The sequence below is a fragment of the Lathyrus oleraceus genome, chromosome 2 (genome assembly GCF_024323335.1).
Source record: "Lathyrus oleraceus cultivar Zhongwan6 chromosome 2, CAAS_Psat_ZW6_1.0, whole genome shotgun sequence".
NCBI lineage: Eukaryota > Viridiplantae > Streptophyta > Magnoliopsida > Fabales > Fabaceae > Lathyrus > Lathyrus oleraceus.
Window position 1 is genome coordinate 209,329,027 of NC_066580.1, and position 8,248 is coordinate 209,337,274.

The following is an 8,248-nucleotide window of genomic DNA, read 5'->3' on the forward strand; positions in this document are numbered from 1 at the left end:
CCCACTTGGTTCATGTGGTTTTATATGCTCATGATTCAATTGATTAAAATTATTGGATTCATACATAGATCAATTTGGTTTTGAATTTATTTCATTCAAGAGTCAACTCTTGATTCACATGCAATCATGTGTTTTTCGTCCAAACAATTGATTTTTCATTCATTTATGAAGGCATACACAATCCATTACAAAAATGTCAAGAAATATACATTTTTTAAAAAGTTGACTTTTGGTCAACTATTGACTTTTGGTCAAATAGTTGACCAAAGTCAACCTTTGCAATTTCTTCATCCTAAACCTGCTTCTTACTACATTCCACCCATACATAATTCATAAAATTCAATGTTACTTCACAAGCAAGAAAATCCCACTTTCAGCAAAATTGACCATTTCCATGTCATGAATCTTGGCATGCACCTTGCCTCCACACTTTCCTTTCATTTCCTTCCTTCATGCTTTTCCATCCATTGCACATAACAATCTACAAAAGCAAGCATAAAATAGGTGAGCCAAACCATAACAAATTCAAACCAAGCATTGAAACAATTCACATTTTGCAAATGTCCCATTAAAGGTCCACACGGATTCACCATCCTCCACATAGTTTACAAGTCATGCAGGATTGCAAAAAGGATAACAAATTAGCTTCATATGGTCTAATACATTAGCAGCCATGGATAACTCACATGTTGTGTGGACCCTGCCTACACCCAATAACAGTCTTTTCCATTGAACTAGTGATGCCGACATGTTAGCAGCCGCTGAACTAATGACCAGCCACTCTAACACTGAGTTGGTGATCCAAGATGATCATTTCACAATCTTCAAACCATTTGCAGGCAGGCAACAACAACCAACCTTCAACTAAAACCTAACTTTTGTAATCTAACACCAATCCATAACGGTTCCAGTAATTCAAAATAGCATACCATAACTAATTCTAACACTATAACACTAACATTAACCGAACTTGCAGGACTTGCATTAATTAACCAACACATATATAACATGTTGCATTAATATTCCATAATAACTAACAGAGCTTCAACATCATAGTCCAAAAACGAATTAAAAAATTAACATCAACATTGGCCCCTCAGCAAAACTAACTCAAAACAAACCATAACTGAATTCCAGCTAAATTTCCAAATTGACCCCTGACTGAGACCTAACGATGTCATGATACCTAACAGAATTGATCTGGGAATCTTAACATGGCTTAACAAGCATTAACAAAATAACAGTCTATAAATTGACTTCATCATCACAATTTCAAGGATCAACCGTTTTTGCCAAAAATTCTCAAGTCTCTCTCAACACCTACAAGCACTCCCTAGAAGCCATTGAAGCTCATCATCAGAGCTTCAATTGACTTGTACTAAGCTTCCAATCATCAAGCTCTCACGCACACAATAACAATTGCACGAGCATCAACACGAAAAAGTAAGAAGTGGAAGAAAAAGAGAGAAGCAAGGAGGGCGAAGAAGAAGGAGTGAAGAAATCTCAAAGAACTCACCTTGAAGAGTCGCCAGGACTACCCCGGACGATAAACTCCTTTTTGTTTATCCTTCATTTCATCTTTAACTTATTACTGGTATGTCGCCCTTGGCCTAAGGATTTCAAGCCCTAACTGTGTTGGCTTCAATTTTGTCTCCCTTGCGTTTAATTTCTGAAATTATGGATTAGGGTTAATCTAAAATCTGACTCGATTCGTAATGGTGCTGGAGAATGAGGGAAAATAGATAACATATCTAGGTTTGGCTTATTGAGTTGGTTCTATTGGTGTGTTCGGGACGTTGATTTAGGCTCCGCCGCCGCCGGAGGCGATACCGACGCGACGAAGACGACGAGAATGCAGGAGGAGGGAAATGTTGGTTTTGAACCTGAGTCTCACGTTTAACTTAAGGAGTGTGTTTCCTTTGGGACAAATGCCCAATCCGTTCACTCTTGGCACCCAGTTTTTTTCTCCTACGCCACCCTCTAGTCTTGTCTCCAAACGCTTGGGCCATGAGTCCTAGGCCCAAATGCGTTTTTGGAACTGTTTTGGCCGTTTGTTTAGCGCCCGGGATTTGAGCCCCATGCCTAAACACTTGCTGACAATACCTCCTGCTTTGGGCCTGCACACCCTCTTTAATCTTAATTAATTAATTTAATCACTTATAATTAGGCTTAATCATATTTATGTTTTTTTGCTTAATTGATTAATCATGTTTGTTATATGGATTAATTATAATTTAGGTTAGTCATTTTAATTAGTTAATTATGATTTAATCAATTTATTGTGATTAGTAGACATAATTATTAATTAATCAATTAATTGAAGTCTTTAGAAATATTAGGTTTTTGTTAATTGAACTTAGCCTAATTTCATTTTTCATCACATATCCATGATTTTTTTTAATTGATTAATTGGTTCTAAATAATCTTGATTTTATTTCCATTTAATCAATTTGTACCTATTGACCATTTTGCTCTTAGGGCTTAGAAATCTTGATTTTTTTTAAGATCCATTAACTTAGGTTTTCTTAGGACCATTTGATTAAATTAATGGATCAATTCATTTAGGTTTGTACATAACCTAGTTCAACTATCATTTCAATCCTGCTGATTAGTTTTAATAAAATGTCACTTTGGTAAACCAAATCTTTTGTATTGTGTTGTAATCCTCAAGCCTATTCAAGTGATCAAAAGACCTTTGATCACTTGATATGGCAAGTCCATTATGCTCAAGATGTATTGGATATGTTGAACCTCAAGAGCTCAAGACCTCAAGGTTCAAATACAAGATCAAGACTTCAAAGTCAATATCAAGTCAAGCATAGCTGACAAAGTGGACTATTCCCAAGCACAACAAAGGTATCAACACTTGTCAATCATAATTCAGATTGTGTAGCACGAGCCTTAAGAAATAGAGAATGAGTAAGAGTGGAGAATTTCATTAACTCATTCTAAATATCTTTGGGTACGGGACGAATGACCCAGTTGCTCATCGTATTCACCTCTATTAATAGACTTTAGCACAATTCAAATCATGTGATTGTCAAGTCTTCTTCTACGACAAGTAGCATTACAACAAGATCAACACTCAGGATCTCCTATCAATAACTTGTCAATTATCAATTTAAGTTGTACTCTATGAGCCTTAAGAAACAAAGAATGATGAGAGTGGAGAATTCCTATCCTAGTCTAGGGTATCTTTGGGTACGAGACGAATAACTTAGCTTCTCACGATATTCGCCTTTGTTCATAGACTTTAGTGCAATTTGAATCATACAATTGACAATTCTTCATCAAGCAAGCGTCAATCATTCAACACTTCAATAATGAAGCATTATTGTTATCAACACCTTGTGGTTTTACACCCTCTTCCAATCAATCCAACCTTATCATGCCTGTTAGGTTTTGGACCTTGGCAACCTTTCTTCCCTTCAAGGTGGTAGACCTTGGCAATCTTTCTTTGCCCCATGAGGTGGTGGACCCTGGCAAACTCTTTATGTGCCTATGAAGTTATAGACTTTGGCACTTGGTTATAGACCATGACAATCCCTTTGAGTAGCCTTGTAGAGTTATGGACTCTTGGGAATCCCCTTGCCTATCAGGTTATGGACCTTGGTCGTGCTTTCCTTTTCCTTGAGGGTTAGGGACTCTGGCATCCTTTGTCTTTGCCTTTTGGGTTATAGACCTTGGCAGTTCAGCTCTTTTCCAGTAGTAGTTATAAACTCTGGTAGTGATTCCTTGCCTATCAGGCTGTGAACCTTGGCATTCCTCTTTCTTCATCGAAGGGTTGTCTACCCTAAAAATTATCATATCATTTATATTGCCTCATCATTATCTTGTTGTCATCCCTAGTGGGCTAAACTACGAAGGCTCTGACTTTCTCATTGCACTATGAGAATACGTAGGCACGAGAATTCCGATTCTACACCAGCTACCCTATTTATTGATTCTATCTTATCTATTATTTCTTTATTCATCAATCAATAGCATCTTTTTAAGATCAATATATTTTTCCTTTCCATGCACATCCTTTTAAGATGATATATCGATATTCCACCTTGTGAACCAAGAGATGTTTGTGCTATGAAACCAAACAATTTATTCCTTCTTTTTTTTTTGCTAAGATGCTTGTTTACTCTCCGGTTCAGAGTTTATTCCTTCATGGATCCAATATACTATTCTTCTTTAGTTTCAAATTGTTTGTTCCCTACTATGACATATTGCTCCTTGTACCAAACATCATTTTCCCTTGGGTTCCACACTTATCATTTTATGACGATTTAATCAGATTCTGCCTTATGAACCGAGAGATGTTTATGCTATAAAACCAAACATTTAATTCTCTTTGTTTCCGGTCATTCCAATACAGTGATACCATGCCTTAGGCCCTTCACTTGTTGGTTTATGCCTGTTTACTCTTGAAGGTAGAGAAAAATAAGAAAGGGGGGTTTGAATTGTTTTCCCAGATAATAAAAACTTTTGCAAACACCACTCACACGAAAAATTAAAGCAAACAACACAAAAGTTTATCCTGGTTTGCTTGAAATTCAAAGCTACTCCAATCCACCTGACCAATGTAATTTCGCCTTCAAAAAGGACTTAATCCACTAATATTGAAAGATTACAACAACGTCTAAGAGTCCAAAGATCTCTTAGCCCTATCAAGTTTACAGACTTCACAAGTAACTTGAGGAACTATTACAACAAATATTAAAGAATTACAAGAGGTGTTTAATGCTTCTAGGTAAGCAGAATGAACATAATAAGAACAATTAAATCTCACACTGATGAGCCAAAACTTGTGTGAAAGAGTGAAGCAAGAATTAATGAGTATTTGAATTTGTGATGAGAAGAATTCTTGTTGAGTATTTTTGTGTCTTGTTATGATGAAGGTTAGACCTTTATATAGTGCTTGGAGATGATACTGTTGGATGATGCATTGATGCTGATATCTTTGTCAATGATGAAACTTAATTGCCATTAAGTTTATTGTCCTTTCCATAGCAGTTTAGGAGAGTACTTAATTTTCTCCATATATAGATTTATATCGTATTTGGAATACTTCATTGTTAAGTCTTGATTTGTTTTGATAGGTGAGAATCAGAATGCGCGGAGTTCAGATACTTTACTCAGATTTCGTATTCTTCCGATGGTTGTTTGTTGGGTTGATTAGAAGCTCTTGAGTTATCTTATACTTTACTATCCTCAAATGTAATGAGCCTTAGAGACTTTAGAGGAGAGATCTTTCAGATACAGAAGGTCAGAGCCTTGAGTCATCATAACGACGTATTCAATTGTAAGTTCAGTTGTTCTGGATTTGCTTAACGCTTAGACTGTGTTTCTTCAGAAGCATTGATCGTTAGAGCCCTGCAAACTTAGAGAATTTTGTTAGGGTACCAAAATATTTCATCCTTTGTTATCATCAAAACTTAAGGATTAATTGTAGAATCAAAGTCTTGTTCTAAAAATCTCCCCCTTTTTGATGATGACAAAACTACAGACTGTTGATGAAACAATGATACATTATAATAATAAAGGGAAGTTAGTTATATAATCGGATGTATTGTGAATCCCTCTGAGATAGGAAATCTCCCCCTGAATCTAATACATAGGATTTAGACGTTCTTACCAGATCTTCTTATGTTGCTTAGCTTATTTCTCGGATGCTTTACTTAGATCTTTCCGGAAAAACCTAGACAAAAAAGATATTTTTAGAATGTAAGCAGTGCATTATGAGGCTTAGATATTTATTTCATCAGAAGGCTATTTAATTATTTCTCCCCCTTTTTGTCAGACTCAAAAAGTCATAGTCAAAATAGTTAAAGCAAGACAAAACTTCATTGATAAGGAAAACAAGTACATAACAGAAAAACATTGAGAGGAAAAGCATAGAAGCTAAAACACTTACAGAAAAGTAACAGAAATCCTAAGGTGCCTAAGGGTTTGGAGGAGGCGGCATCCTCTGCAGTAGCTGAGTCAGTAGATTCTGAATGCTTGAGTTGACAGAGTCCTGTTGATCCAGTCTGGCTCTAACAATCTGTTGTTCTTTCTAGAGTTCCTCCAGAGTCTTCAGCGCCAGTCGAGTGAGATCAGATGCAGATGACTCACCCTGAGTTAGAGCTACGTCCTTTGCCTTGGGGGATTCTTCCGTAGTAATGTGTGTTGCTTCTTCAGCGTCAACCTTGGCTTTGGCTTCAGCTTCAGCGGTAGCAGCCTCAGCGGAGGCCTTGTCTTGTGGTTTTTCCTTTCTTTCTCTTCAGCTTCCAGTCTCACCTTTTCTTCAGCTTCCTGGCGACCTTTCTCTTCAGCTTCTCTATCTAGACGAGCCTCGAGGCTCTCTTCAGCTTCTCTGATGAAGTCGTTTTTGACTTGTTCAGAGAGGTCTTTCAGCTTGAATACCTCTGATGTCATCCATCTGATAACTCTATTCCAGTGAATCCTCACTTCAGAGGGATTGTCACTTAGTTTGGAGTTTTCAGACTGTGATATGAGCTTCTCCGCTGAAGACTCAGAAAATAGAGCAACTGCCTCTTCCAGGATGGGGAAGGTTGGTTCAGGGTCTAAGGCAGGAAGGATAGTTTTTGGTGGGGTAAGGTTGGTTTCAGTGGGAGAGTGAGATGTTTGTGTAACAGGGTTTTCAGATGGAGGTTCAGTAGGAAGTTCAGAAGGTTGAGGTTCATATTGTGGTGTTGTTGGGTGTTCATATTGGGAAGGGGTTGATGTTTCTGGCTCATATGGGTTTTGATTAGAGAGAACATTGGCCTGGAGTTGAGCAAGTGTCAGGGACAGAGGATCTGTTGGTTCTGGATGGTCAGAGTCAGAAGATATGTCATAGTAAGGTGGAGAGGAGGGAGTTGAAGAGGGAGGTGAGATTGGTGCATTGAAGAGTAAGGCCTCAGAGACGAGGAGTGTTGTGGTGATAAGATTAAAAGGTTGAAGGGGAGGTGAGGATGGGTTAGAGGTATGAGATTCAGAGGGATTTGAAGTGGATGTTGTGGGTTCAGAGTTTGTGTAGGTGGAGGATGGTTGAGGCAGAGAGGAAGATAGTTGCTTTAAATTAGAGTGTAAGAGAGTGCCAGAGGGAACTGACTTACTTGAAGTGGAGGAGACCAGAGGCACAAGCGGTTTGGGTTCTGATGGTTCTCCCAGCTTTAGAGTCTTATTCTTCGACTTTCTTTCAGAAGGATCTCACATCCTCTTCATGAAATTAGGTGGATGTTCAGGTAGGCAATCCACAGAGAATTTTGATGTATCGACTCCTTGAGCTGCCAGATCCTGGAGGTAGTAGGCAATGACCTCAGGAGGGTCTATCTTAGAGAATAGATAGAGACCATTTGGAATCTTTCTCTGGTTCTTCAGAGCTTCCCAGTACGTATCCAGAGTTGGTCTTGCTAAGACCCTTTCAATAACCCCTATGCTTTTCATATTCCTAGCATTTAGAGGTTTACCAATGTCCACAGTCACATCTTCCATCAAATTATGGGATATCAGACGGCTCACTAATCCGCTTTCAATCAGAACATCAGAAATGAGTCTGCCTAGAGGGATGTAGTTTCTGGGTTTCATGTGATTCCTTGTGTCTCTGACTGAAACCCTTAGATATTTGAAAAGTAACACAGGGAGATTCAACTTCAATCCTTTGTGAAGGAAATAAAGGATACACTTCTGGTTGGTGTTAATGTAGTCCGAAGAGTTTGACGTTGGGCGGTGGTGAATGGTGCGCAAAATGATATTCAACCAAACTCTCAGATTTTGGTGAAGTTCTTTGTTCTTGGAGAATCTGCCGTCAGAGCCTTGTTTGAAGATGGTGGGAACAATTTCCTGAGACATGTATCGTGCCCTAGGGTTTATGTTGTAGATTCTTCTTCCCCCAATTTTCTCCATGTTCAGAAGCTTTGCAATTGATTTCTTAGTGATGACCATCTTCACACCCATAACATATGACACAATACAGTGGTTATCGCAGTCTACAAATTTCTAGAACTCCTTGACCAGAAAAGTATAAATGGGACCATAAAGCCTCTGAAAGTAGGTTTCCCAGCCTTGTTTCTTTAGTTATTTAGCGAGGTCGATTCCATTTAGCTTCATATTATCAAAATCCACTAGAGACTCACACAAGACTTCTAGTTTATCAAAAGGTGTTGCTAGATTGATGTGTGTTGGACGATCAAGAACATGAGGTTCCTTGTCGGCAGTGATAGTTGTTGTAGCAGTTGCAGTAGAAGTTTGCTGAGGAGCGTTAACAGGATAT

At 38.2% G+C, this 8,248-nt stretch overlaps 1 long non-coding RNA gene across 1 annotated transcript; it reads right to left on the reverse strand.

Moving 5' to 3' along the window:
- Window positions 1-131: 131 nt before the first annotated feature.
- Window positions 132-1,938, reverse strand: LOC127118919 (uncharacterized). The gene is made up of 2 exons (XR_007802447.1): window positions 1,517-1,938; window positions 132-481 (listed from the first exon to the last, which is right to left on the reverse strand). It is a non-coding gene; the product is annotated as an uncharacterized LOC127118919 (long non-coding RNA).
- Window positions 1,939-8,248: the final 6,310 nt, after the last annotated feature.